At 36.6% G+C, this 26,668-nt stretch overlaps 1 long non-coding RNA gene across 1 annotated transcript in view; it reads right to left on the bottom strand.

Moving 5' to 3' along the window:
• Positions 1–26,668, bottom strand: part of LOC110401962 — a 51,353-nt gene that overhangs the window by 2,125 nt on the left and 22,560 nt on the right. The window contains exon 2 of the long non-coding RNA XR_002440717.1: positions 22,729–22,856. This is a non-coding gene — a long non-coding RNA (uncharacterized LOC110401962). The remainder of the gene's footprint in view (positions 1–22,728; positions 22,857–26,668) is intronic.

The following is a 26,668-nucleotide window of genomic DNA, read 5'->3' as shown; positions in this document are numbered from 1 at the left end:
TTTAATTAAACAAAGATATTTAGGCCTTTGAGGCTGGTTTCAGCCAATCCCACCTACACATTGAACTCTCTCCCCTGAGTTCTGTACACTTATAACAGATAAAGCAAGTTCATAACTCTAACATCATTCCTCTTGAGCACAATCGTTTATCTACATTGCTCAAGCTGAAAGCCTGAGTCCTCAAGCTGACAATGAGGCTACACAAAGAAATCGTTCACTCATCACTAAGAACCTTCTCTGCTAATGGAGAATACAATAGCTGTTACCAGAGACACAATTATTTCAGAGACAAGGAAATAAATTCAGTGCCCCAGTTCAGACCTTACTTTCAATGGTAGCACTGGCTGTGGGAATAAAGCAGCCTATAAAGTACAACAGCATCTGTCCCAAGGATACCCTACAACAAACCAAATTTCCTTGTATGATCATGTTCTTGTGTTTCCTTCAAAGTAAGCTGTAGGCCACAAGAGAACATTGCTGGCCCAAGCCTTCACTAGGCAATGCAGCTGGTGCACATATGAGATCAGGACTGCAAGCTCCACAGTGACCCAATCCTATTTTAAGCAGAAAGGCCTATCCAAGCGCCACAGCTACCTGAATTTCCCCTCTCCCCATGTTCTGAAGATTTAACATTACCTCAATGACTTTACAATCGTGACGACTAATATCAGTGTCCCCAAAGGGTCAGTTGGCCAGTAAAGCATCAGAAGACCCATCGACCATCCAACCTTGACCTGTTCCATCCTTCTACAGCAGGGCAGCCTGATTTTTTTAGCTCTTCTCCCAGTTTACCAGCCTTCTCACGAGCCATCCCTCCTCCCATCCCTTCCCTGTGTCAAGAGCAGGTTTCTCTTAGCCCCTTCTTGCTGTACTGACAGCATATTTTGATCACGTGCTGAGGGACTCCAGAGCACTTCCTCTAATTTTCCTCTGGAAATGGTACCCTTTTCCTACCAACTACACAGGCAGAATAACTACCCAGTATCATCAATTAGATGTCGTCATTTACTGTCTGCGTCAGCTCATCTTAAATCTAATTCTATTATTAAGAGACAACTTTAAATCTGATAAAATAAGACCGAAGTTTGGAACACTGTAGTAAAAAAAAAAAATTCTTTTTTTCAATTCTCACCCTCTGTACAACATCTAGAAGAAAATTCTGCTGTCAAAGATCCAAGACAGTTGGAGGCAGACACCCAAGTCTCTCTACAGACTTTTCCCCTTATATTACAAGGTTGTACTTAAAAAAAGTGTCCAACTTCATCTCCCCCACATTTTATTTTTTTTAAGATCTCTGCTCATTTTATTCCCTTCCTTTTCACTGAGAACTTTTGAGTGCATACTGAAGAAGAGCCAAAGCAATCAAGTGTACGAGTACAGGTTTCTACCGTGGGCGATCCATGTAACACCAAACCTAACAAATCTGAAAAATTACATCATGGATACTGAGAGCTTTTGGTAGGTATCTCCATTGAGAACATGAAAATCTAAATTAATTTTACAACATATCTCTAAATGGAATTCATCGTGAGATGTATTAGATTTCTTGTTCTCTGCAGTAAAATGTGTCAATTGAAATATTTTATATGAAAAGGGTATTATGTGCAAAGAAGAATGTGATGTGACATAAGTATTCCTAAGATAAATATGCCATCTTTGATATTTTTATTTCTGTGTTTTGTGTTAACTGTGCAATTATAATTCAAGAACTGAATACTCCAGAGTGTGAAAATGACTCAATTTTAGCCTTTCAAATGACAGAGCTTTATAGGAACTACTCTCCTCTCCCTGCCAAAAATGGCCCAAGAGGGGAAAAAAGAAGTGGAATATGTAGGAAAAAAGAAAAGGAAGAGATGGGTTTGAACAAAAGACTATCAAAATCCACATAAAGAGCTTTAAACTATGGACTAGAGCTTTACACAAGCATAGAATCAAGCATAGCCCCATCCTGGTGAATGCAGTTCACTTTGATAAACTGGAAATTAAAAGAGTAAGTCCTAATTGGGGAGGGTGTGTGGACTGACGGACTTCAGTAAAAAAGCAAGTCTACCATTCTGGCCACTACATCAAAAAAAAAACAATAAAGGACTGTACACCTACCAGTGGTCACTGTAGGTGTACTGCTTCTCATTTGCCAACATCTGAGAATTATCTGCTACAAAATCCTGAGCAGCTGTCAAAAATAGAACTCTAAATTACTGTGCCAATTACACACAGCAGCAGGGTTGCTATTGCAAGTCCTCCTGCACAAACATAAGCCAGCTGCTGCTGACTTTAATAGAAGTGTCCAATGATAATAAAGTCAAGAGTCTGCTCAAGAAAACACCTTCTCTCTATGCCAGTGTCACTTTTCTAAGATTTAAATTTGTTTTCATTATCAGCTGCATGTCCTGGTTTCAGCTAGGACAGAGTTTGTTTTCTTCATAATGTCCAGTACACCGCTATGTTTTGGCTTTAGGAGAAAAACAATGTTGATAACACACTGATGTTTTAGTTGTTGTTGAGCAGTGCTGTACAGAGCTGAGGACATTTCAGTTTCCTTAGCTTCACATACCATCCTGCCAGCAAGGGGACTGCAGGGCACAGGAGGTAGGAGGGGACAGAACCAGGGCAGGTGACCTGAACTGGCCAAAGGGATAATCCATACCATATGGCATCATGTGAAAAAACTGTAAAACTAAGTAGAATTGGCCAGGGGGCAGGTGCAGCCACTGTTTGGGGACTGGCTAGGCATTGGTTGGCAGGTGGTGAGCAATTATTTTGTGCATCACTTGTTTGGTATATATATGTATACATATCTACATACACATATGTGTTGTGTATATATATATACACACACATACACACACACACACACACTACAGTAATTATGTTATTTTTCTCTTCTTAGTGAATAGTTTTTATCTCAACCTATGAGTTCTACATTTTTTCTGTTTTTCTCCCCCATCCCACTGTGGCAGATGGGAAGTGTGCAAAGGGCTGTGTGGTGTTTAGCTGCTTGCCAGGTTAAACCACAACACTACGCTGTATCTTTCCAGAAATTTTCTTTCAGATGGATAGGAAACATGAGTCTTTGAACCACCAGAATTTGTAGTTTTTCCCTAGATGTCAGTGGCACCCCTGCTTGACCACAAATCACTAGACTCTCACACTTTTCTTCTCTTTAAGTACGTAAAATTCTTAATAAGCAATAAAATTCTGAAAGATCTCATTTGTTGCTTCAAAACCTGAGATATTTGCTGTAAACGGATTCTTTCAACTACCCAGACCATTTTTAGAAAAAAAAAAAACAAACAAAAAAGCACATTTCATAAGATGTTTGGCTTTCCTGAAATTCTGCAGAAACTCCAGTGTTTTTTTTTTCCATCAAATTGACACAGGATATGAAAAAAAGATTAAGACATTTATAAACCTTCCATGTATAGTTAAATAAGTCATGCCAATTGATTTTGAAACAAAACCCACATATGGGCTAGCATCTAACAATGCAGTGCTACAGTAAACAGAGGTACTGAAAGTCTTCTCAACAACATAAATGAAACAGTAAAATTCAATAAAAATAATCAGCTTTTCCTCTTTTTTGTAACTAGTTGCCAAAAAACTCATCCTGTCTCAACAGAAACCTTGGCATAGATCCTGTATAAAATCATAGCATTCAGATTCCCATGCCTACCTCAAACAGCTTCATGTTGCAAAATTCAGCAGGTCACTGATTTGAGCTGATTTACATTTTAAGTTCCCACCAGTGACTGGTGAACTCTTTCCATTAGTATTTTTACAGAGAACAACTCTTTTGACTTGTGAATTATCCATGAACACATTTGAGCTTTACAAATCAGTTTGATGTTCAAATTCACATGAAGAAAGGTTCAAGTATACATTCCAGTAGCTAACTGCTTAAATAGAAAATGCTACAGAATAAATTGTATGTAACAAGTACACAAACCAGCCACTCAGGATAGGTGGTGATGATAGGGCAGGAGAATCCTTTCATTTTACTGCCTAACTAAAGCTGAATTGATCCCACACGTGACTTTCTAACATAGGCAGCAGACATCGCTAGTGCCAAGCAGCACATTTTTTATCAAGTCTGAGGCACTTCCTTGAGCAAGCCAAGAAACTGCTTGTGTGAAAAGACCCACAGCATCCAGAAGCCACAAATCACAGCTACAATCCAAAGGGTTCTGAAAAAACCAATAGTTTAGTGCAGTGCTTCAGCTGGTTTTCTACTACACTGTGCCAAACTGAAATGAAAGTCTTTTAAAATTAGGCTCTAGTATCACTTAACTTTGGCAAGTTAACTAGAAACAGGCATATGATCTCAACACTTAATACTCTGCTGACGTGGAGATGCTCCAGTTACTCAGGGACAGGGTATTCTGCCTTTGTACACACTTGAGTCCTTCTGCATGCCCTATCCATGCATGTCAGTTAGAGTCTACATGCATTACATGATGTCAGTATAGGATTACATCATAAGCTACTGAGGTGCATCATAAAATTATGCACAAATACATGAGGAGTAGCAGAAATATTTCCACAGCAAAGCTAGTGCAGAAGGGAAGAAACAAATTTAAACCAAACATCCTAAATAACGTACAGCTTGTGAACAGACACTCTAGAATGAGGACATAAAGCCTCAATGTACTTGCTTTATTAACTGTCCTCCACCCTTTCCTTTCACTTTTTATATTACACTCTTTGCATAACACTACTTCCCATCATTTTCCTTCTTTTCCACCACACCAAGATACCACAGTTACTGTCCCTGAGAACCCCCACACACTTGCCTTCCATTTAAACTTAAAGCATCTGCTTAGAAGAGATCTGCCACTCGATACTCCTCTTAGGAGCAAAGACCAATGGTGACGTCTGCATGCTATCTCACTGAGTCTCCGTATCCTCCTCTTCACACAGAACTGGGTTATTCCCTCACCTTTCCATTTTTCAAATCCTGATGGCTAAATCTTTTCTCCATTAAATAGGACAGCTTAGCACATCTATGTCATAAAGGATCTTGAAAGCACCTATATATATATTATATATATAAACACCATATATATATTATATATATATATAATGTACATACATATATATATATGCACACATATGTATGTACAAGTTTACATATCTTTTTTATGAACTATTAAAGATTTTCTCTAGGAACATTGTGGGGAGAAGCACTGGAAAGTCAGGCAGGGTGCTTTCAAGATCCTTTATGACATAGATGTGCTAAGCTGTCCTATTTAATGGAGAAAAGATTTAGCCATCAGGATGTGAAAAATGGAAAGGTGAGGGAATAACCCAGTTCTGTGTGAAGAGGAGGATACGGAGACTCAGTGAGATAGCATGCAGACGTCACCATTGGTCTTTGCTCCTAAGAGGGACAGTAACTATGGTATCTTGGTGTGGTGAAAAAGAAGGAAAATGATGGGAAGTAGTGTTATGCAAAGAGTGTAATATAAAAAAATATATAATAATATATATATAATATAATAATTATATTATATATATATAATAATATATATATAATATGTATATATATAATGTAGGTATTTTGAAAAAGCTTTAGGTATCTTGAAAAAGCTTCTTTTTAAGATGCTTAAAATGAACAAAAAAAACCAGCTCCACTTCACTTATTTTTCAGGCAGCTTAGACAAGTTTAACCATCCTCAAAGCTTCTATTTCTTGTTTCATTGGAAAAAAACAATATTTAAAACTAGACTTACAGAAAGTCATAGTGATTTTTATTAAGTTTGGCTTTCAGGAACAAGGCTGAAACTATCAAGGGATGTTCAGCTGCTTTATAGTTTAGTCAAAATATAAAGTGTATATGCTAAGTTCCTTCCTAATACATAATTTAGAAATTGGACAAAACGTCGTTTTAAGAACAATTACGAGGTAGGGATTTCTTGGGTGAATTTTTTTTTTTTTTTTAAGTCAGTAAAGAAGTGAAAAAGCTCTATAAAATTGCACAGCATCAGTTTGGACTCCTTTCTTCTCCTTCAGGAGCTCAGAGAAAGTAGTATAATTGTACTACAAGAAAACGACACTTTACTATCAGATCTGAGCACTGAAGCACTCTTTCTTATATCATTAAAGAGATCTCTTACTGTAATGTTGTTCTGGGAGAAGGAGAGGGGCACTGAACTCAAACATGGATTGAGTTTGCATTTGCTTATATTCAAAAGCTAACCAGTTACATTCTTTGGCTTCCCTTTTTTTTTTTTTTTAATGTTCAACTCACTTGGCTGAAAAGTAGTGTTCTATGCTCAACCTTTCTGCAAAATACAAAAGCACCTAGAAGACAGTATTTTTGTAAAAATAATCTCTTTCCTGAGAAAAGAAAAAAAATTCAGGTATCTTTCAAGAATATTTAAAACAGAAATCATAGAATGGCTTGGGTTAGAAGGGACCTCAAGGATCATCAAGTTACAACCCCCTTCCACAGACAGGACTGCCAACCACAAGATCAAGTACTAGATCGTGCAGCCCAGGGCCCCATGCAACATGACCTTGAACACCAGTAGGGACAGGGCATCCACAACCTCTCTGGGCAGCCTGTCCCAGCACATCACCACTCTCTCAGTGAAAAAAAAAAAAAAGATAAGCAGATGAGTTAGATGAAGCGCTGTACGAAATTCTAATAAATGTAACACCAGATGATAGTACTGCGTATTAAATCATTGCATATGGGACAGAAGTCCCTGCAGCAGAGAATTCACCACGAAAAACTTTGGAAAGTGGAAAGCATTGAGAAATTACATGAAACAATGATGATACCAGCTCAGCAGATCAACTTTAAGATAAACTTATTCACATGAATGATCTTTAAATTAAAGATACACGTATAAATGCCTGCAAGATCAGATTTTTCATCATTCCATTTCCTTTTGTTCATAGTTTGTACAGATAAAGTGACAGATAAATAGGCCTAGGTGACTTGACTGCCATAATGGCATATTTATAAAGTGAAGAATAAATGCAGACACAATAGCATTGCTCTACCATTCTGTTCTATGAATATTCAAGAAGGGAACAGTTTTCATTTGCAAGTCATCACTAAAAGAGACTACTCACATGAAAGACTCAGGGTATACAGTAGTCACTGCACTTTGACTCTACTTAAAATACTTACTAACATAAGAAGAGAAAACCTGTTAGAAGTTTTATTACTTTCAGACATCGTTGATTTTCCCTAATTACTGTATTTAATAATGCAACAACTACAAGATACACATTATTTTATGTAGTATAGTTTCAATCATTTCTCTAAAAGCTCTGTGTGTCCTTTTACTAGGATGAGATTCAAGAATTTCAATTGGATTGCTAGATGTCCAGCACCTACAAATGATAAAATAATCAGCATTCCTTTCAGGGAACTCCTGAGTTTAACAGTGAAGAGTAATTTGCTCTCTTCCTAAAACTGAAACTTTTACTGTGATAAGACACTACTCTTGTAGGAGGAAGAAGGGACAACACCAACTTCAAACACTCAAGGATCATCTCAGGATGACTAATGGACAGGTCTCAACTGATTTAATAAAACAATTAAGCAATTATTTAACATAAAGCTCCCACCTGCCTATCCAACCACTATGCAAGGTGGCTACTGATTCCTCTGTCACAGCAAACAAGTCTGCTCAATTGTCATCCTAATGCTATAGCATACCTGATAGAAGCAACATGGTTATTATAGTCAATCTGTTCTGTACTTTGGGCTGACTGGCTTTAGAAGACATACTTTTTCCAATCTATCACTTCTCCTGCAGATCAGAAAATTCTACACAACAGTAAGACAGGTATCTTGGAAGATGGCAGAATGTCAGTAACTGCACCAACATGTAGTAGTGCAACCTGCTTGAATGTTGCAAATGCAACCTGATCCAGATGTAGATGTCCTTGTTCACTGTAGGAGAGTTGGACAAGAACTTTAAAGGTCCCTGTCCCTTTTGACTCAAACAAGCCTATGATTCTATGATATTGCTTGCCAGTATATAGTTATGACAAATTCTTACTCTTTTTCTCACCTATACCCTCTGCTAGAAAGCTGGAGGGACATCAGTACAATAAAAAAAAAAAAAGGGGCAATGAAGCTGGTGAAGAGTCTGAAGCACAAGTCTTATGCGGAGAGGCTGAAAGAACTGGGATTGTTTAGTCTGGAGTAGAGGATGCTCAGCAGATACCTTACCACTCTCTACAACTATTCAAAAGGAGATTGTAGCAAGGTGGGGTCAGCATCCTCTCCCAGGTAATAACAAAATAAGCGGTAATGGCCTCAAGTTGTGCCAGGGGAGGTTCAGTTTGGATATTAGGAAAAATGCATCTCAGAAAGAGTGGTGAGGCATTCCAGCAGGCTGCCCAAGGAGGCGTTGGAGTCACTGTCCCTGGAAGTATTCAAGAAAAAGGTAGATAAGGGGACACAGTGGGCATGGTGGTGATGGGTTGACAGTTGGACTAGATGATCTCAATGGCCTTTTCCAACTTAATGATTCTGTGATTTTACAGAGCTGAATATATTTACGTAGAGACGAAACCAACTTGAGTGTATTCTACTCTAAATTTGCCTCATTTCAGCAATAAAAGGGACTATATTCAGAAGTTTAATTATGTGTTTTACTTTAAACAATTCTACCACCATCAAAGTACGATGCCAAAATAGTGGCATATCTTTTTGTTTATGAGCATGACAAAGACAGGGACAAAGTTTCCATATACACACTCAGGAATTTCACTGTAAACAAACTTCACTTCATTGAAGTGAAGCTCTGTACTGTCCAATTCACCTTTTTCAAGCAATGACAAGATCAAAAAAAACCAATGTTTATCTAAAATACTGTTCTGCAGCTTAGAGCAATATGTTTAGATGTACTTACAATTCTGTCAGTAGTATTTAGTGCCTTTTCCTTTTAAATGCATCTGAAACTACAGCTGGAAGGATGTATAATAGATTGATACTTTCTTTTTATTTTCCACAAGGACAAATTGTAATAGCTCAGCTACAGTAAAATACATAGTAGTTAGGGATTTTGTTTTAATTACATTCTTGTACTTGGTATTGCACACTTACAGCTAAGTTTGTTTAGATAAAAATTTTAATGCTGAACTCAGCACACACAGAAAGCTATTAACCATAGGAATAAATATTTGGAAACTCAGGTTTTTAAAATTGCATTGATGTTATTATTCTACTTAATAGCTTTTTCATTGTAATTTAAAAGGCAGTTTATCTTGCAGTTGAAGTAATAAAATGTAACTGTATATAATAAAAAGCCCTTTTACAAACCAGTGATTTAATTATACTTAGAGATTGCTGCAATGTAGCCTTATGATTCTATTTTTGCCTTGTATTTTATTTATCTTTATGCCTATATATATATGCGCAGAGATGTGTGTGTGTTTTAGTAACTTATTCAGGTTGCGTTGCCATGTTGTATAGGTTAAATGTCTCCAAAAGCCGTATTTCAACTGGTCGAAAAAGTTTGTAGTACTGAATTCCCAAATATCTACAGAAATAAATTTGGTAGAAATAACAGTTCTACGCAGTTAAGAACAGAAGTAATGAACTGAACTTTGCCAGCTGATCTTCCAAACTTCCTTTTGGAAACAAAAACTTGACTTGGCTGACTGCTGCTTGTCAATACCTGGAGAGGGGCATCTGTATACATAAGTTTTCTACTACATTTTACTTTCAGCATATGAGACAAACCAACTAGCTACCTCATGAATAGAGCTGAAGGGAAGACGATATAGACAACCTTTTGATCTCCTAGCAGGTGCCGAAACAAGGATGGAGAAAACTGAGATAAACCTTTGCATTCACACATTCAAAAATACAGTAATCTCCATGCTAGGAAAGAAATTCACAACCTACTTAGTCTGAAGTACATGTTTGTCTAACAGCATGTGGGAGCACTGACAGCATCCTTTTGCTCTTGCTGCTTTTGATCACTGCTTTCCATCCAGCAAGCCCTGTTAGCATCTTTTCTCACCTACCCACTGTTTTAAATTACTGCCAGTACCCTGGCCCAGTTTCAATGACTCATGCCTAAGAAGGAGGTATCCTTGCAAATTCCTCTATGCTAGCACAAATAAGATGAATTTTATAACATATTTTCATCCAATACACTTAATGAGCACATGTGCTAGCTGACTCCTCTGTGATTCCTGTGACTAACTCTAACTCTACAAGACTCCAGACATTCAAGGCTTGAGTCCTCCTTGGTGTTGAGGAAGCAAAGGTTTTGCATCCAACATTTCTTTTCTACACAGCTAAGTTCACATCACAAAACATAACAACCTCCAAAATTAGACAATTATCTGTGTCAAGTCCTAAATTATCAGCACTGTGTAGAAGTGAATTGAAAGGTTGCCCTCTTAAACCAACAGAGCCTATAAAGTCAAAGTATGCCTCCTTCAGCTAGAGGAGCAGCCCCACATGGCCACACCCAGTGCTCTCCTCACCCCCTCCAGAATCCTTACGTGCTAGTGGAGGCTGCAGAGCTGCTAATTTCACCATCCCATTCCCTGCAGCATTCATGTCAGAGCACTTGATGGCATGCACAGACCCACAACAATCATTTCCCTGTCCCCCCCAACCCCAGCCAAAAAAAATAAAAATAAAAAAATACATTTCACTACTTCACTTTATCTTGCAGCTTCACAGACAGTTATGTCTGCAAATTTGTCAGCACTACTGAGAGGCAGAAATGTTTTATGACACTTTGGTCAAGGAACAGATTTTGTAGTACATGCATGAAAATACACCTCTCTATTGAAGTAATTTCCTTCATATTTTGGGATGATTATCATGAAGGGACAGAGCGTGGGTATAGTCAGGATATATTTTAAGCCCTCAAAACCCAGGGAGATACTAAAAATGGCTTCTGATTCTTCTCAGCTGTTTTGTAAGGTACATATCTCAAAGAGAAATTCTTATGTGCAGAATGAATAGTTCAGGTAAAGCACTGCTAAGTTTAACTGCAAGTGAAATAATGTGTACTTCCTTAAAAACTGTTGAGTTCATTTCAGAAATGTCCAAACTCAAGAGCTACAGCTGAATGTCCCACTGGTCTCATATTCAGCAGAATTAGATTTCCATTTATATTTTTTCACACCTTACTTGGCTGTCAAGAGTATATTTAATATTAAATAACTTATATTTGATAAATCTAGGGAAAATCCATGTTTAAATGGTAAAATAATTGTTACTGTGAGAAAAAAAAAGAAATTAATTGTCAGCAGTTAACACAATTTATCTCCCTTTGAGAAACTGCAGCACAGTGACACTACCTAACCAGATGTTTACAACGGTAGCCTCAGCTGCGCATAGATTAAATACAAGGTGTTTGGCTGAATCCCTCTGTAGAGAGATGAGAAGACAGGAAAAAGGAAGGACTAGTACTGACCATGAATTACCTTTAGCTCACATTTTCTTGTCAGTACAGTAATTTATATTGCAAACTAAAGAATATTGGAATATCCAAAATTTGACAACTTCTTCATATTGAGCGAGGAAAAGTCTTTTAAACTGTTAAGAGTACTTTCAGACAATCTAAGGTGCAGTCAACAATTTTCTATCGCTGCATTTCAACTCCAAAAATATTCTGAATTAAGCTTTTTTTCACATCTACCAAACCAATATCCCAGCACACTTCTCTGCTATATTTTATGAACAAGGATCTTTCTTATACAGATGAGCAGCACAATTCAGCACATAATCTAAGTCATTATTGAAGGTTAAACCACTCAGTTTAATACTACAATCTGCATTAATGTTCTTGAAATGTAACTGTTCGTTTACGTTCTTTATCTACGCTTTACTTTTATCTAAGGAAAAAGTTACCTGTGCTGTCACAAAGTAAAGCTGAAGTGATAAAAACAACAAAAAATAATTGCTCAGAGAACAGAGTATTCAAGTTGTGATAAAACCGTAATATAAATACATGCACGTACAGCCACAGCCCTCTGTTCTCATCTGGCTGCTCCCTTCTGAATACCTTCTCTACAAGAGGGCAAATAGCCATGAGACTCTTCTGCATCCATCTCTATGTAGTGCAAAATATTTACATGAAACATAGGACTATCAGTATATGCAATACCTCCAAGTACCTATGAAAACACATAGCACCATGTTCTCTGTCCAGCTGACCAATATACTCGCTTGACTACTGGAATGTTCAGTTTGAGCAACAGTTCAAGAATGGATGGAATTCAAGAACAGATGCCAGTATCTCATGAGTCTTTCCAAACACATTTTACAGACAAGCACTTTGTTCTTCAAAAATTAGCTTGGGTTTCACCTATGTTCATAATGATGTTACATAGCGCTCTGGAACCTAAAAAGTTGAATGTTAGAATCTCAGCATTTCAGAAACTGATTCTCCGTAAATCACTGACTTAAAGCTGGGGCCTTGTTTTCTTAAAATGGCCACATGGAGTTTTATTTTCCTTGCCTTTTGACCTTTTAAGCCATGACCTTGCAGAATGGTGTCCTTGCTCAGTGGACAGCACTGCAGCTCCGGGACCCCATCCCAGTGCATTACACAGGCAGGGTTTTCTTACTCTCCTATTCAATTCTTGCCACTTTTCAGTTACTGTATTTTGCATATCTTCAAACATCTAATTTTTTCACTAGATATGCTTACACTTTTCCCAACATTTGCACCCAGAAAATCTGTTTTGTAAACAACCATTCTGTTTGGCTGCCTCTAAAAAAGAAAAATCAAGATTATAGACAGGTAAAGCCAGATATCAATGACAAATAGCTTCTCAAAGATCACACAGCACCAGCAGACTACAAGAGCTCCACAGTTCTGAGTTGCAGAAACTGTGTTTGGAAAGCTCTAAACTGGAAGGAGTATTCATTTTGATCTATGAGCTGAACATTTGACATCTACAACAGATGTACTATGAAAGATGTTATTACTCTGTATTTAGGCAGAGAATAGTACAGTGGGATTGCTAGGTGTGCTTTAGACAAAATATTTATTTTTCATTTTTAATTATAAAAGACTTAAAGTCCTTTGGTCATACAAGTTGATGTATCTACTTTACATCACTACTCCTCAGGAGGTGAGAGAATAGTTTCAAAAAAGCATTCTGCTACCTGTTAAGCCATTAAAATACGTAGTAAAAGTGACTCATGTCTATAGTGTAACAGAAACAGGAGCTGGTATGCTTGAAAACATTTGGGAAGTTTCTGAGGTCTGAGTGGATGGACTATGAAAACAGCAAACATTCTAATTGCAAATGCTTTCTATTCTGGATTTTAGTTTCAGTTGGCAGTGTTGTACTCCAAGCTTTATGGAACTCTCTGGAAGCACTATACTATTACTGCTAATTGCTCTTTTTCCCCCTATAATACCTTAGAAATTACAGAATACATAGATGCTGCATTATTAAGAATATTTATGTGGCTTCTCCAATGTTTACAGCACTCCTAAAAGGTGATTTTAAAAGGTGATTCAGATGTATTATCAATAGAAATCAATTTAAGGACATATAATGCTGATGACTTGTACTGAAAAGAGCAAATGTACTGGGATATTTTTTTATCTGACATGATATTTAATAGAGTAGAAATTAGTTAATAACGAATACTTTACGCTTCCTAACTGTATTGTGTCCAGTAATCTCCATATTCAATTTATCATAAATGCATTTTAAAGTATAACCACATCTCATCACTGTAAAATGTTGAGTACAGAACCTATTTTTTTTTAAAATTGCTTAATACGCCTCTTCCATCCCACAGTAGTTAAGTGAAAACATGCCCTCAGTGTTCCATAGGCATCAAATTGCAAAGATTAGCAGATAGAACTACACAAAACAACTGATGCAAGAATAATACTTACTTAAAGGAAAGCACTCTTGCTAACCTGCAGTACACTATGAACAAGGTACATTATTTTCTTCTCACAGAGAAAAATAAAGATTTCAACAAAACAGTAATACAAAAGGTATATTTGCTTAATGTGACAACGACCAATCTTCTTTAAGACATGGTCATAAAATAGCTCATGAGCCTTTTCAAATAGGTATTCTAAAAAGAAGCTTCCAGAAAGTAATTAACTGGAATCAATCTAGAGTCTCGAGAATTACATGTCACAATGCACCACAACAGCACACACATCAAGAAAATTGTTTTTACGCTTCCTCTCTCCTGCAAAATCTGAGCTGTTGGCTGATGTTTAAAATTAAAAAAAAAAAAAAAAAAAAAAAAAAAGAAAAAAGGTCATTCAGAAGACGACACATAAGACAGAGAAATGAGAAAGGCACTGCTTTGAACTTCAGCATTCAGAAGACCCACAGTTAGCATATCAGCACAGGAAAATCTATTCAGAAAATCTGTATATAAAAATCACGCAGGTGTTCAACATTTGACTTTTAGATTCACATTATAACTGCTGTAATTTCAAGAGATGAATGAATACACGTACTCTGAAACCTTATGAAGAGTGCAAAAAATGTTTCTTCTTACTACTTAAAAACATTTTGTAATCTAGTACAGTGGAAAAGAAGGTACTTAAAACTCTACTTTCATTTCTGAAGATTAAATGTATAGCATATAAAGCCACCTAAACTCAGATGACAAAGATTATTTTAAGCAAATAGTACTCCATTGAACAAACTGTAAGACAAACTGAACCAAACTGGTAGCACATTACTTGGATCTGAGGTGTTCCATAGTTCTGATCCACTGCAGGCCATATATTCTGTCATAATTTCTGATGTCAGTGGAGAAATAGAAAAACAAATCTCTAAGAAAAAATGTAATTTAGAAAGCTCTACTACACTACCAGTTTATACAATTCAGGTTCTATTTAAATCATATAATTTTAATACAAACAGCATGCTAAACTTGAGAGCTAGCTTAATGCATCCATTAGATGTTCAATAGTTACAGAAGATCTTATCATCAGCAACAAGTACAGAAAATTGTTTCATAAACCACCATCTTCAGAACTGAAATAAACAAAAATTCTGTGAGTCTCATGTATTTATTCCAGAATTATTCTATGACACTTGAAAGTCTTAAGTATTTTCATGAAGACAGTTCTTTATAGTAAGATTTATCTACTTACTAGTTTTCATCTTCAGCTTTTATGTTTTGAGTTACATAGGCTGCTCCAAAAGTAATGCCTCCTTTTTATTTCCATGGAAACCACAACAGATACAAAGAACACAATAACACTATTTGATAGAGCAACTTCTCAGCTACAAAACACTTCTTTGATCATAGTCACCGCCATTAGCTATGCATTTCCCCAGCGATGAACAAGAGCCTGCATGCCATGCTCACAAAAATCTGCACCAGCAGAGGTGACCCACTGTTTCAGAGCTTCTATGGCAGTGTCATTACTAAAATACACCACCCACTGTCTTACTTTGCTCACATCCACTGTTTGGTCTCCATAAACATTCAGCAAGCATTAACGGCTGTCAATGGATGCAATTTTTTTCTGCATGGAGGAATTCAGTTCCATACCTTTGCTTCACATGTGCTTCCTTGTCAGACGTCCTTGTGTCAGACTGCCTCTCTGCTGCCACGTCACACAGCAACAAAATGTAACTGCACATTAGCAGGAGGGTTCAGCCTCTACTTCCATACCACCAACATACACCTGTGGCATTGTGAGCCAACATAATAAAATAGGAGGCATTATTTTCAGAGCTGCCCTCATACAGCCATTTAGGTAACTGCCAATATCTTACCAGCTGCATTTAGCCTAGGCCTATAAGGAAAGATTCCTGCCTTTCTTACTCAAAGACAGAACCAGAACGAGACCAGCCCTAAGATTAAATAAATTGTACCCAGGTAGGAATTCTTCACAAACACAACCTACACGATACAGATGTCACAGGCATTTAAACAAAGTTCAGAATAAATGCTAAGAAACGTCATTTTTCTTAATTGAAAAAGGAGAAAATCCTCACCAGTGAATTAATGAAAAATGTATTTTTAGGATTACAACACCTTTTTAATTCTTAATAGCAAGCGAAGTATTTGTCAGTGTGTATATCCCAAAGGGTAAGCTTCAGTTGACCTCATTATTACAAATCAAGAACATGATAATTATTGTGCTTTCAGAAGCATAAAGAAATCAGACATTTTCATTCATAAATGGAAACCTCAATATATTTCATATTTCACACTTCCCACTTTTTTGGCTGAAGTATTTTCATAAGGTGAAAAACTACAAGTTGTTTCTTTTTAAAATCAACTATTTAAAAAGACAAAAAAAATTGCACTGTTCTTAACTAGAGAGTTCATACTCCTTGCCCTCATTTCAGAAGGCTTGCTGAGAAATACCTCACAGCACAGAGAAAATCCTTTTTCAGTTGAGATTTGCTGTTCAGCAATTACTTCTCTTTCCTCCTGACGTACATCCATATCCTATCTCCTTTTAACAACTACAAATTTTGGTCATTGCATGTTTTTTTTCCCATGTCTTAGCAAAACTACTGTTATTAAATACCACTGGAGTTGAATGTAACCTATCTTTTAGGAAGTCACTAAACAATATTTTGCTCTCAGTTTAGAACTCTGTATGTTCTGACGTGCAATGTGGCTGGTGAGGACTTTCCTTTCTAATCTCAAGTAGTCCATCAATTTATTCTTCTTCCTTCCTTCATGATGAAAAATATAGTCTGAACTATTTGCCTTATATTTAAAGGGAGAACCATACTCATGTTTTCAGCTATAGAACTGGAACTAACGGCAACAAAAGCATATGACACCTCATTTCAACTTTTTTTTTTTTTAACATAAGGTACACCATCTAAAATCAATAAAAACAGATTAGATGATTGAAAATAAGCTGCTTCAAAGTTATGAAATTTAGTATCATTTTTAACTTCTGTTTCATCTGAAGTTTACCATCAGTTACAGCTCCACTAGTAATTAAAAAATTGCATTTCCAGCAGTAGTGTTGATAATAATCCTGAAACATGGCATGTCCTGAAGCAACAAAAGTGCCAGTGCTTCAGGAAGAGTCACACGCAGGTAACCTAAGGACTTTAGTCTCCAGTCAATAAGCAGTACAAAGCAGCAGCATATATAACGTACAAAATGCTATGTTACTTTTTCTTCACATTCACGCTGTCTGTTAGTACAAGGTATAAAGCAAGCAGTATTTTACCCACGAGACAAACATAAAAGTGTTGAGGCTTGACAACGAGCTCTCTCACTGTGTCGTATGTTTACAGAAAAATTGTCTCTGCGATGCAAACATCACTGTTAGATATTTAGGCTTTAATTGCAGTGCCATCATCTTCCTTTTTATTCTGATAGATTTATTGTTGCCTCCATGGAAATGATCTAACCCATGCAAGAAGCAGGTGCAATAGCATTCTGATGCAGGAGAAAAGACAGACATTTGAGTTAAATAATTTCCCTACACTTTTGATAAAACATGTAAAGTGTTTTAACAACATAAAGCAGCATATGGCACTGAACAAGCAGAAATTATTTATTCATGCAAAATTTAGGCCGTATGTTATGATTATGAAGGTTATGATAGGTTTTCATGTTATCATTCACAATAACACTTCCTTCTCCCGCTTTCCTCTCACATTTCCTATGAGATAATGAAGTTAACTTTTACAGAAGGCAGAGGTAATTGTTCCTTTTATTCTGATGCAGTCAACACCCAAAATGGATTATGTTGTGAAGTAATTTTCTTAATTTCAAAATATCATTTCACACTTGAGAAGAAGGTACAGGGAATAATTGCCTAGTTAGAATGAGGAACAAGAAAGACTCAACTTTTTGGTCATAATAACTTCTGGTGAGAAGTGCCAAAGAACTCACAGCAACTTTGCTGCAACAGAGCAGGAACTGCTGTTCCCGAGGGAAGGGGCAGGCTCATCAGCTCTATCTTGGCTCTACTGTTGAGAGACAATGAGCAAGTCTCCTGGCTCCTTCCAGTATCAGGGTCATTTTTGTTCCAGCACTACAGAAACAGAGGACCACTTCCATCTTTCGTAGTCATTTCAGAAAAAACTGATACTTTAATTTATCACAAGTATCAAGTACTGCTCTTCTCTCTGTCCTCACTGGGACTCATCTTATACTTCTTCAAAGAAGGAAGTAGTGTTAAGTAAAGGAAAAATAGACATCTGATCTCATCCATTTTCTCCCTAATAAAAAGGAAGAGTCACTCAATTGGGGATGCACAAGTCTTCATTCTATGACAGTCCTGCTGTTACCATCCCATAAAATCAGGTGACATCTGAAGTGGCATTTAAACACATTCACATGGTAACAGCAAAGATGAATGTGGGCACTTTGTTCCTGAGAAGTGTTCTAAGACTTCCATTAGCAAGGTTGCATTTCTTCATAAGATTCACTTAATAGAGGATTCCTATATCCCTCACTACTATAGCTGTTACTCTCTGTTAATACAAGACCTATCATCTTGAGAAAGTTTAGTAGATATCTTTTCCAGGAGTTTCAGGAAAAGAAAAAAAAAGCAGATATTTAATTTGCTGATATGTCTGATAGGGAAGTTTTCTTGGGGTGAACAAGAAAAACAGAGAAGCCACCATAAGCAAAATCTGATCAGAAGAGTGGGCAACTCTGACATGAAGGAGAACTGTGAGGGAACTGTGTGGTACAGCCTTGAATGTTTAAAGTACTGTGAAGTAATACAATCAAAAAAATTAAAAGTCCTAAGGGAGAAATTAAAGAATTGTCACAGAAGGTGCTAAGAAAATCTTAGCCTAGTCAAACGCACACACAGTGACTGTGAAACAGCATCATTAGAAACCAATGGCACTAATCAGGAGCTGAATAAACTCAGAATAAAGTCAGTAATTCTAGAGGATGGAAAAGGTGAGACCAATTCCTGCACACTTGGCAGACATTAAAGAGGGAGGGGTCCAGAGAATCAAGCCTTGAAATGCCAGTGGACATGTTCACACCTTCATTCATGAAGGTGGAGTGCATTGTTTATCTGAAGAGGTTGCATGTCACAGTACAGACCGTGTATATGGTGTTTTGCTATGGGAATAAGGCAATAGTATCACAAGGAAAAGACTTTCTCTCAGATTTCACAAAATAGTGATACATTCAACATCACAGCACAGCACCAAAATCTAAATGTCTTTTAAGAGTGCTCCATATGCAATTAGATACTGATTTTTTTGAGTAGAAATAAAAGTAGCTTCCCTAAATTTCCACATATAATGATCTGAAAAGTAAAACTAATTTGAATATTATATGAAAGTATATTTCACTGTAAATATTTTTAGTTTACAAAAGGAAGTACTTTCCAGTTTTCTTAAGATGATAAAAAGAGTAATCATAAATAAAATTCACTTTTTGTTAAAACAACATCTTCATGCTGATCTATTTTGATAAAGAAACAATGCATTAATTCGCCTCAATTAGATTTCACATAATCATCTGAAACACTGGAATTAAACTCAGTTCATAAAATTTGAAGTTACATCAGAAAGAAATAACCAACCACAACATTTGATTTTTCAGTAATATAATAAATAGTATGTAATACTTGGGAAGGGCATATGCACACATTTTAATACTATTTGAACTTTTAAATCTGATACACTTGAAATATTCTAAACGCTACCATAGATTTCATTCTAGGCACACACAGAGAAGATTTCTCGCTGTGACTGTCAAATCTCTTTTCTTTCAGTTAAGGATTTTAGAAAAACATTTTCAAATACCTGAGAAGACAAATATTTCTGAATGTTTTCTTACATCAAAGATGAGAAACTAGCAAGTTTCTCATCTTTGCTACTAGTAATAAGTTTATTACTTATAATTACTTATAATTACTTATAATTACTAGTAGTAAGTACTACAATGCTACAAGTAGCATTGCTGCTACTACTCTGTTTTGAAAAACTGCACCAGCATGTGAGTTAGACTGCTCAAAGCTATCAATCAGTGTACATCTGGAACGACTACTTAATCCAATAAATCCTTCTTTTTCAGTGAATGCATTTGAAAAGAGAAATAATATTGCTGGTCAATATCAGTAAACATGAAGGCAGTACAGATCAAGTTTTACTGTTTAACAAAACTATGAGGGGTCAAGAACAACACTATGATGAAGACTGAGTTCACGTATCATGGTTTTTCAAGGGATGCATCAGGTTCCTCCTAACATGCTGCACAACGAAATACCTTTTTTTAGATTTAACTGTCCATATCAAAAGCAGTATAACCGAGGGACATTATTACCTATTTCATGCTTGGCAACTGGCAAACATCTGTTTTCTGAAGAGATAAACACAAAATAAGTTCCATTTCATTGCGAGTATAAGCTATACACTGCTTCTAACAGAAAAGTCAAAATTCACATTGCCAAGATTTGTTTGCAAGGTGCACTGGAAATACCCTTTCAGGGAGGAGTTATTTGGACCTTTATAGATTCCCCATACAGATCCAGATATTGCTTCAATACCTGAAGAAATCTACAATCAAGGTTGTGATAAAAATAGGATGAATTTGGTACGTTTCCAGAAGAAAAAAACTGTTTCAGCTAGATTTTTATTGCACTTACTGCAGAAATTAAAATGAGTTTCTGAATAAGAATCAGAAGAAGGCATGCATAATCTTGAACACGTTGATCTTTCAGAACAAAATAGAAATTGAGTTACGGTTGCTTTTTAAAAAAGAGCGAGTAACACGCGGTGAGAGATTTACATTTCTGTGATACTCATAGCTCACCAGTAATGAGAATAACAGCCAAAATTAAAAGAAGGTCCCCCCATTATTCTCCACTGTGGGAAAGGATGTAGTCAAAGTATCACCTACAGACAAATCCTATCCAAGAGCCACAGGTTAGTAAGGATCTTCGTGCTGCAGCTAGCATCACATAAACATACGCACAGACTGGTACCTTGAAGTCTTGCTGCATTAAATGGCTTATGGCAAAAAAGTATTTTTTCTTAATAGCCTCTTGAGCAGCACAACAGTTAAAAACATTTTTCCCACTTCATGAAAAACAGGTATATAAGAAGCATCCACTGCATGATCCATCACCACTGGTCTACTGCCTTTGACGAACTAGTCACCAGAACACAAATTAATGACCACAGCAGAATCAACTGATTGTGATCAGAAGGCTTCTCTGGAAATAGCCTACTACAACTCTCTACTTGCACAGATGTGTACAGATGTGAAAAATGAAAACCTGTGCTCAAAAGCTGTTTTTTTGGTTGTTTTTGTTGTTGTTGTTGCTTTTAAGGGACAGCCTTCTGTTGATAAAAATCTGCTGGGAATTACCAACTAAACCTAAGTCTGATGCACCGCCAAAAGAATTATCAACGTTAACAGACAACTGGATTTTAAAATTCCAAAAAACATTTTTGGAAAACCTTTCACATAAACTACGTTTCATGACTGAATGTAAAGTTGGTATTTTGCCTTTTTACTTAGTTAAAAAAATTACAGAAATATAAAAAGCCGTGGTTTCCAGAGTTTTCTTTAATGTATGCTGTACTTGTATCCAATTTCTAGTTCTCAACAACTTGACAGGAAAACATGCATCTTTTTTCTGCCACACATCTCAGTTACCTTCCGAAATGGGATGACAGGGAAAACATAGATGATTTTTGATTTAACTATCTATTGACAGCTTTACTGTTCATATTTCATTGTCCCTATCACTGTTTCATAACCTTGGGAAATCAAAGTATGACAGATTGGTTCTACTCAATTAATTCACTTGATGGCTTTAAATAGCAAGTTTTCTGTGCAAAAAAAAAATGTAGTTTTTTAAAATATATATAAATTTTAAAGATACTTGCAAATTGAAGTAGTGTAATGTTTTCTTAAATCAGATCATTTATCAATAGTCTTAAAAACAATTAAGACAGTAATGAATTTTACTCAAAGGAGTTCAGCAAGTTGCCCTACATAATTTCCCTTTAATTTCCTTTAAACTTATTGTCTAAAAGAGGTATTTAAAAGGCATAAAAAAATATTCTTCCACTAGCTCGGCTATACAAGGTCATATATACCCGTGATCAGATACATTTGCTTGGGTGTGCAGGATTCATAAACTGACTCAACAAAGATGTACTTTAAGGAAAACGCACTGAACAGCTGGGATTCTTACTACCACAATGTTCTTTCCTCACTGCTGTAATTCTGATGAAAATGCTTTGAAAGAGAAAACCCACTTCTATGCCTTTTTGCCATATTTCAGTGTAGAAACATACACCCTTGCTTCCTCCACTCTCAAACAAAAAAAAAAAAAAAGGAAACAACAGCACAGCAAGAAAGCATTTAAGGTTTCAGCAGTAAATCAACTGCAAACACAGCTTCTTAGTTGGTTATCTCCAAGTCAAAAATCAGCCCCCTGAAGTGAAACTATAATGATAAGACTCTAAAACAAAGGACTCATTTCCATTTTAACACAAATTCTCACCCTAACCTGATATTAATGACCCAAAATTCTTATCATTGTTTCCACTGGCAGAAATTACACCCTTAGAACACCTGCAGATGTTGCTAGGCAGATTTTAATAGACAAAATCACACACTTAAAATGGATATGCAAATAAAATGCTCAGAAACACCTTCATTTAAAAATTCCTAAGCACGAACCATTTACCTTTGTTCCTTACATTGTTATTTTCAAAACAAGTGTTCTTTAAATTCATTTTTTCAGAAGAATTTATCTTCTAGAAAGAACCAGAAGGTAGGTTGCTTTTTTTTTTTTTTTTTGTCTTCTGCAGTAGTACCTGATACATCTCTAAGCACTCCACATTCACAGTTCTCACCACACAAGGCCTCCTTCAGAAGAGAACTCAAGAAATTTAGGCTGAATTGGCACAGATGGAAGAAGTCTGCCATGTCTCATCACCAGCGCCTAGAAACAAGTTAGGAAAGATGAGTTTCTGCATAGCTCAGGATTTTAAGAACGCAGCATCTTATCTTCCACGAACTGATCTTACCCCAAGTTACAAAAAGATCCTACTGTGGGTAAAAAGGGAAAAGCTGCCTTTTGAAACCAGAAATATTTCTGCAGTCGATTTATTAATCAGCGTATCCAAGTCTTCGTCAGGATATGCTTGATGAGACTGGTGGTGTGGTGCTTTCATACTCTGCTGAGGTCTCCTTGGCTTTCTTTATATACACTTTCCCATCCTGGCCTTCCCCCCAGGCTGTGTCCCTTGCAGGGATGGCCTGAGGCTGTCACCCCTTCCCCCAATGGCACTCCCAGAGCCGAAGCTCAGCCAGGCTGGCCAGTGAGCACTTGCAAAAGCCAGCTCAGCCCTGCTCAGGCTAAAGGCAGCCCAGCTGCCCCTAGGGCCTGGCACAGCCTGCACCCTGAGGTGGCAAAACTCTTGTCTATTTACTGGGCAACACATTGCTTTGACAAGCTCTAAAGAATAATGTAAGAACAATTAGCCAAGTGAGAATTATGGCCTGTTACCATGAGAATTACTAAGACTTTTAAAAAGTCAGGCTGAGAAAAAAATTGTTAAAGGCATTTCAGCACCAATACTAAGCACTGGTACTCTAGACTGTAGTCTAAATTCTGCAGTAGTGTTATCTGTACAGAGAAAATTCATTTTTCATTAGTCATTTTGTATAAAAACATTTAAAGCTGTGACTTGTATAGGTTTGAATGAAACAGCAAGTATCACCTGTTATTCATATTGTAGATTTATGCTTTCAAACAGCTCTCCCACAATTCTAGTTCATGAAGAGAAAATCCAGGTAACAATTCCTCTCCTCTTCCACATGGATCTGATTTACTACCAGAATATTTGAATAGCCTAATCAAAGGTAATCACATGTACACATGCAAATATGACAGCCTCACTGAGGCTAATCATAAGTACCACGAAGTGTAGAATCTCCAAGGTTAGAAAAGACCTCCAAGATCATCCAGTCCAACCGTCCACCCATCACCAATATTTCCCGCTAAACCACATCCCTCAGTACAGCATCTAAATGTTTCTTGAACACTTCCAGGGACAGTGACCCCACCACATCCCTGGGCAGCTCATTCCAGTGCCTGATCACTCTTTTGGTGAACCATTTCCCAACATCTAACCTGAATCTTCCCTGGTGCAACTTAAGGCCAATCCCTCTAGTACTATCGCTAGTTACATGAGAGAAGAGTAGCCCCACCTCACCACAATCTCCCTTCAAGTAGTTGTAGAGAGCAATAAGGACTCCTCTGAGCCTCCTCTTCTACAGACTAAATAACCCCAGTTCCCTCAGCCACTTCTCACAAGGCTTGTGCTCCAGACCCCTCATGAAAGCATATACGTACTATGTTACATGTATACATATGCAGCCTAATCAAAGATTATTGTGTGTATATATATGTGCATATATATACAGATGTATATAGGCACATATACATTGACACTTCCTGAATTTGGGACCTTACCATCAAAATCATCACAATTGATAAAGGAAAAATACACAGTCATTGGGCATTGTCTACAAAAACTGTTTATCTCAGGAGGTTTTGAGGCAACAAATGAGATCCTTTAGACTGGAGATAACTGTTTCGAGGCAACTGTATTCAAACCAACAGCCAGCACTTGGCCCCAAGAAGTTACATGAATTAAAACTAACTTGAAATTCATTGTCAAAAGCTGATCCACTTAAGTTTAGTGAAGTTAATACATTGTTTTACCTCTTCTCTCATGTCATCAGCAAATCAGGAAATAGCCTAATTTTTCCACAGTGACACCAAACATTCAGGAATAGTTAAGCTGGACGTGCTCATCATCTCTGAGCTGTGTTTTTTACAGATTTTTGAATTGAATGTTATTGAAGCAAACAAAAGATCCTGTTCTGATGAAAACTCCTCCATAACCCAAGGCAGGTATACAGAATCCATGAGCAAATGGAGGACAAAGAGGCTGAGAAGATACTGTACAATCAAATGACCACTGACACATCATGGCCAGATGACATCTACACACACAGCATTGTTCAAAGTTACTGCTTTCTTGAGTTCTTCCTTTAGGAATTACATGCCATTGTCACACTGCTAAGCTTAGGAATTTAAACAACTTGTACTACTCTGACACACACTTTAGAAAATTAATTTACATAACTATTACTTAACAGAAATCAAGTAAATGAGTTTTTTTTCATATAGGATTTCTTTTCTTTACAGGATTTTGCAGGATTAAAAGACTTTGATCTAGGCCTATACTGTTTCAGTATCAAGAAATCTTCAGAAAAATGGAAATTACAAGCTTAGATTTTAAGTGACATCAAAGTTACAAAAAACAGTATTTCATCAGCTTTGTCATATTTGCAATTATGTAACTTTTGCGCAGTTTGAAGATTCTCATTCCAAGTACCAATTGCTCTGGGTTGAAATTTATCATGTAAGGCTGATGGTCTAAATAAATCCATAGTATTCATAAGTAACAAACCCTCTGCTGTCATGACACAAACTGGAAGTGCTCAAATGCATATGCATTTTACTGAGCTGCTGAAAAACACGACCACTTCAGCAGCTAAATGTTCTTAAATCAGCATCCTTGTCTTTCTGACAATATTAATAAACTAAAAGTGGCTTCATGCTTTTGGACAATCACTGACATTATGACCAGCTGTACTTGACTTTTTCATGCACCAAAGAACTACCAGAGAATCAAAATTCTCTCTCTCTACCCAAGTACAACCATGCTTTCCAAACAAAGGAGAATGCAGTTTTGTTTTAGAGCTTGGATTAAATGGGACTTGTTTGTCTGACAGAAAGCAGATTATTAAATATCACCTCACCTGCCTGACACCAGTGCTTTATCTTTTTTAGGATCATTAGTACTTCTTGTTGCTGTTTTATACATAGGCACACACACATATATATATAGGTCATTCCAAAAGTAATGCCTACTATACATATATATATACACACATATATCAGCCTGTGCTTGAGATATTTAAGTTCTACCTGTCATCACATCTCAGTAAGAAGAACTAACAGATCATCAATAAAATACAGTCTACCTATTCATAAAGGATTAAATAAAAGGAAAATGCACTGCTTAGGAGTAAGTAAACTGACAGAAGGAGTCTATTTTACTGGTCTATTTTTGTTTATGGCAACAAACTAATACTTCATTAGTTCAACAGCCAGCTTATTTCTGCATTTTGAAGACCGCTTTCATCAAAAAAGGAGAAAATACTTTCTCTTTTTTTCATACATCCGAAAAATAACCTAATTCAATCATGTCACTTTAGCCAAAAGTCCTACTTTGACTTCTGGAAATGAGACTACAGCAATGTCCCTTACCTTTTTTAGTAGGGTAGCAAAGACAAGAGGCCAAGAATAAAGTATGATTTGAAAGTAACAGCTACAGTTTGAATGCATCATGCTTATGTCATTGGGAGTATAACGGGTACAGTAAATAAAATTAGATACTGATCAGTAACCATGCTATGCAGTTACTGTCCAAGTGCATTGTCTTATAAAATGAAGATTCCTAAATGGTGACTTGGAGAAGAATCAGAAAAAGTTTTATAGTCCTTATTTGAAGTAAATTAGTTTGTACTCTGTGGTGACAAGTTCGGGGATTAAAGTTATAAATAAAACATTTGATCCTCATAGGTGATCTTATAGTTCAGTATTCATACAAGAAATAAAAATTGATTTCCAAAGACATAGTTCCTTCTCCATAGTTTTTCTGCACGTGAAATCTG

This window comes from Numida meleagris, chromosome 1 (genome assembly GCF_002078875.1).
Source record: "Numida meleagris isolate 19003 breed g44 Domestic line chromosome 1, NumMel1.0, whole genome shotgun sequence".
Taxonomy (NCBI): domain Eukaryota; kingdom Metazoa; phylum Chordata; class Aves; order Galliformes; family Numididae; genus Numida; species Numida meleagris.
This window is presented reverse-complemented; position numbering and strand designations above follow the sequence as displayed.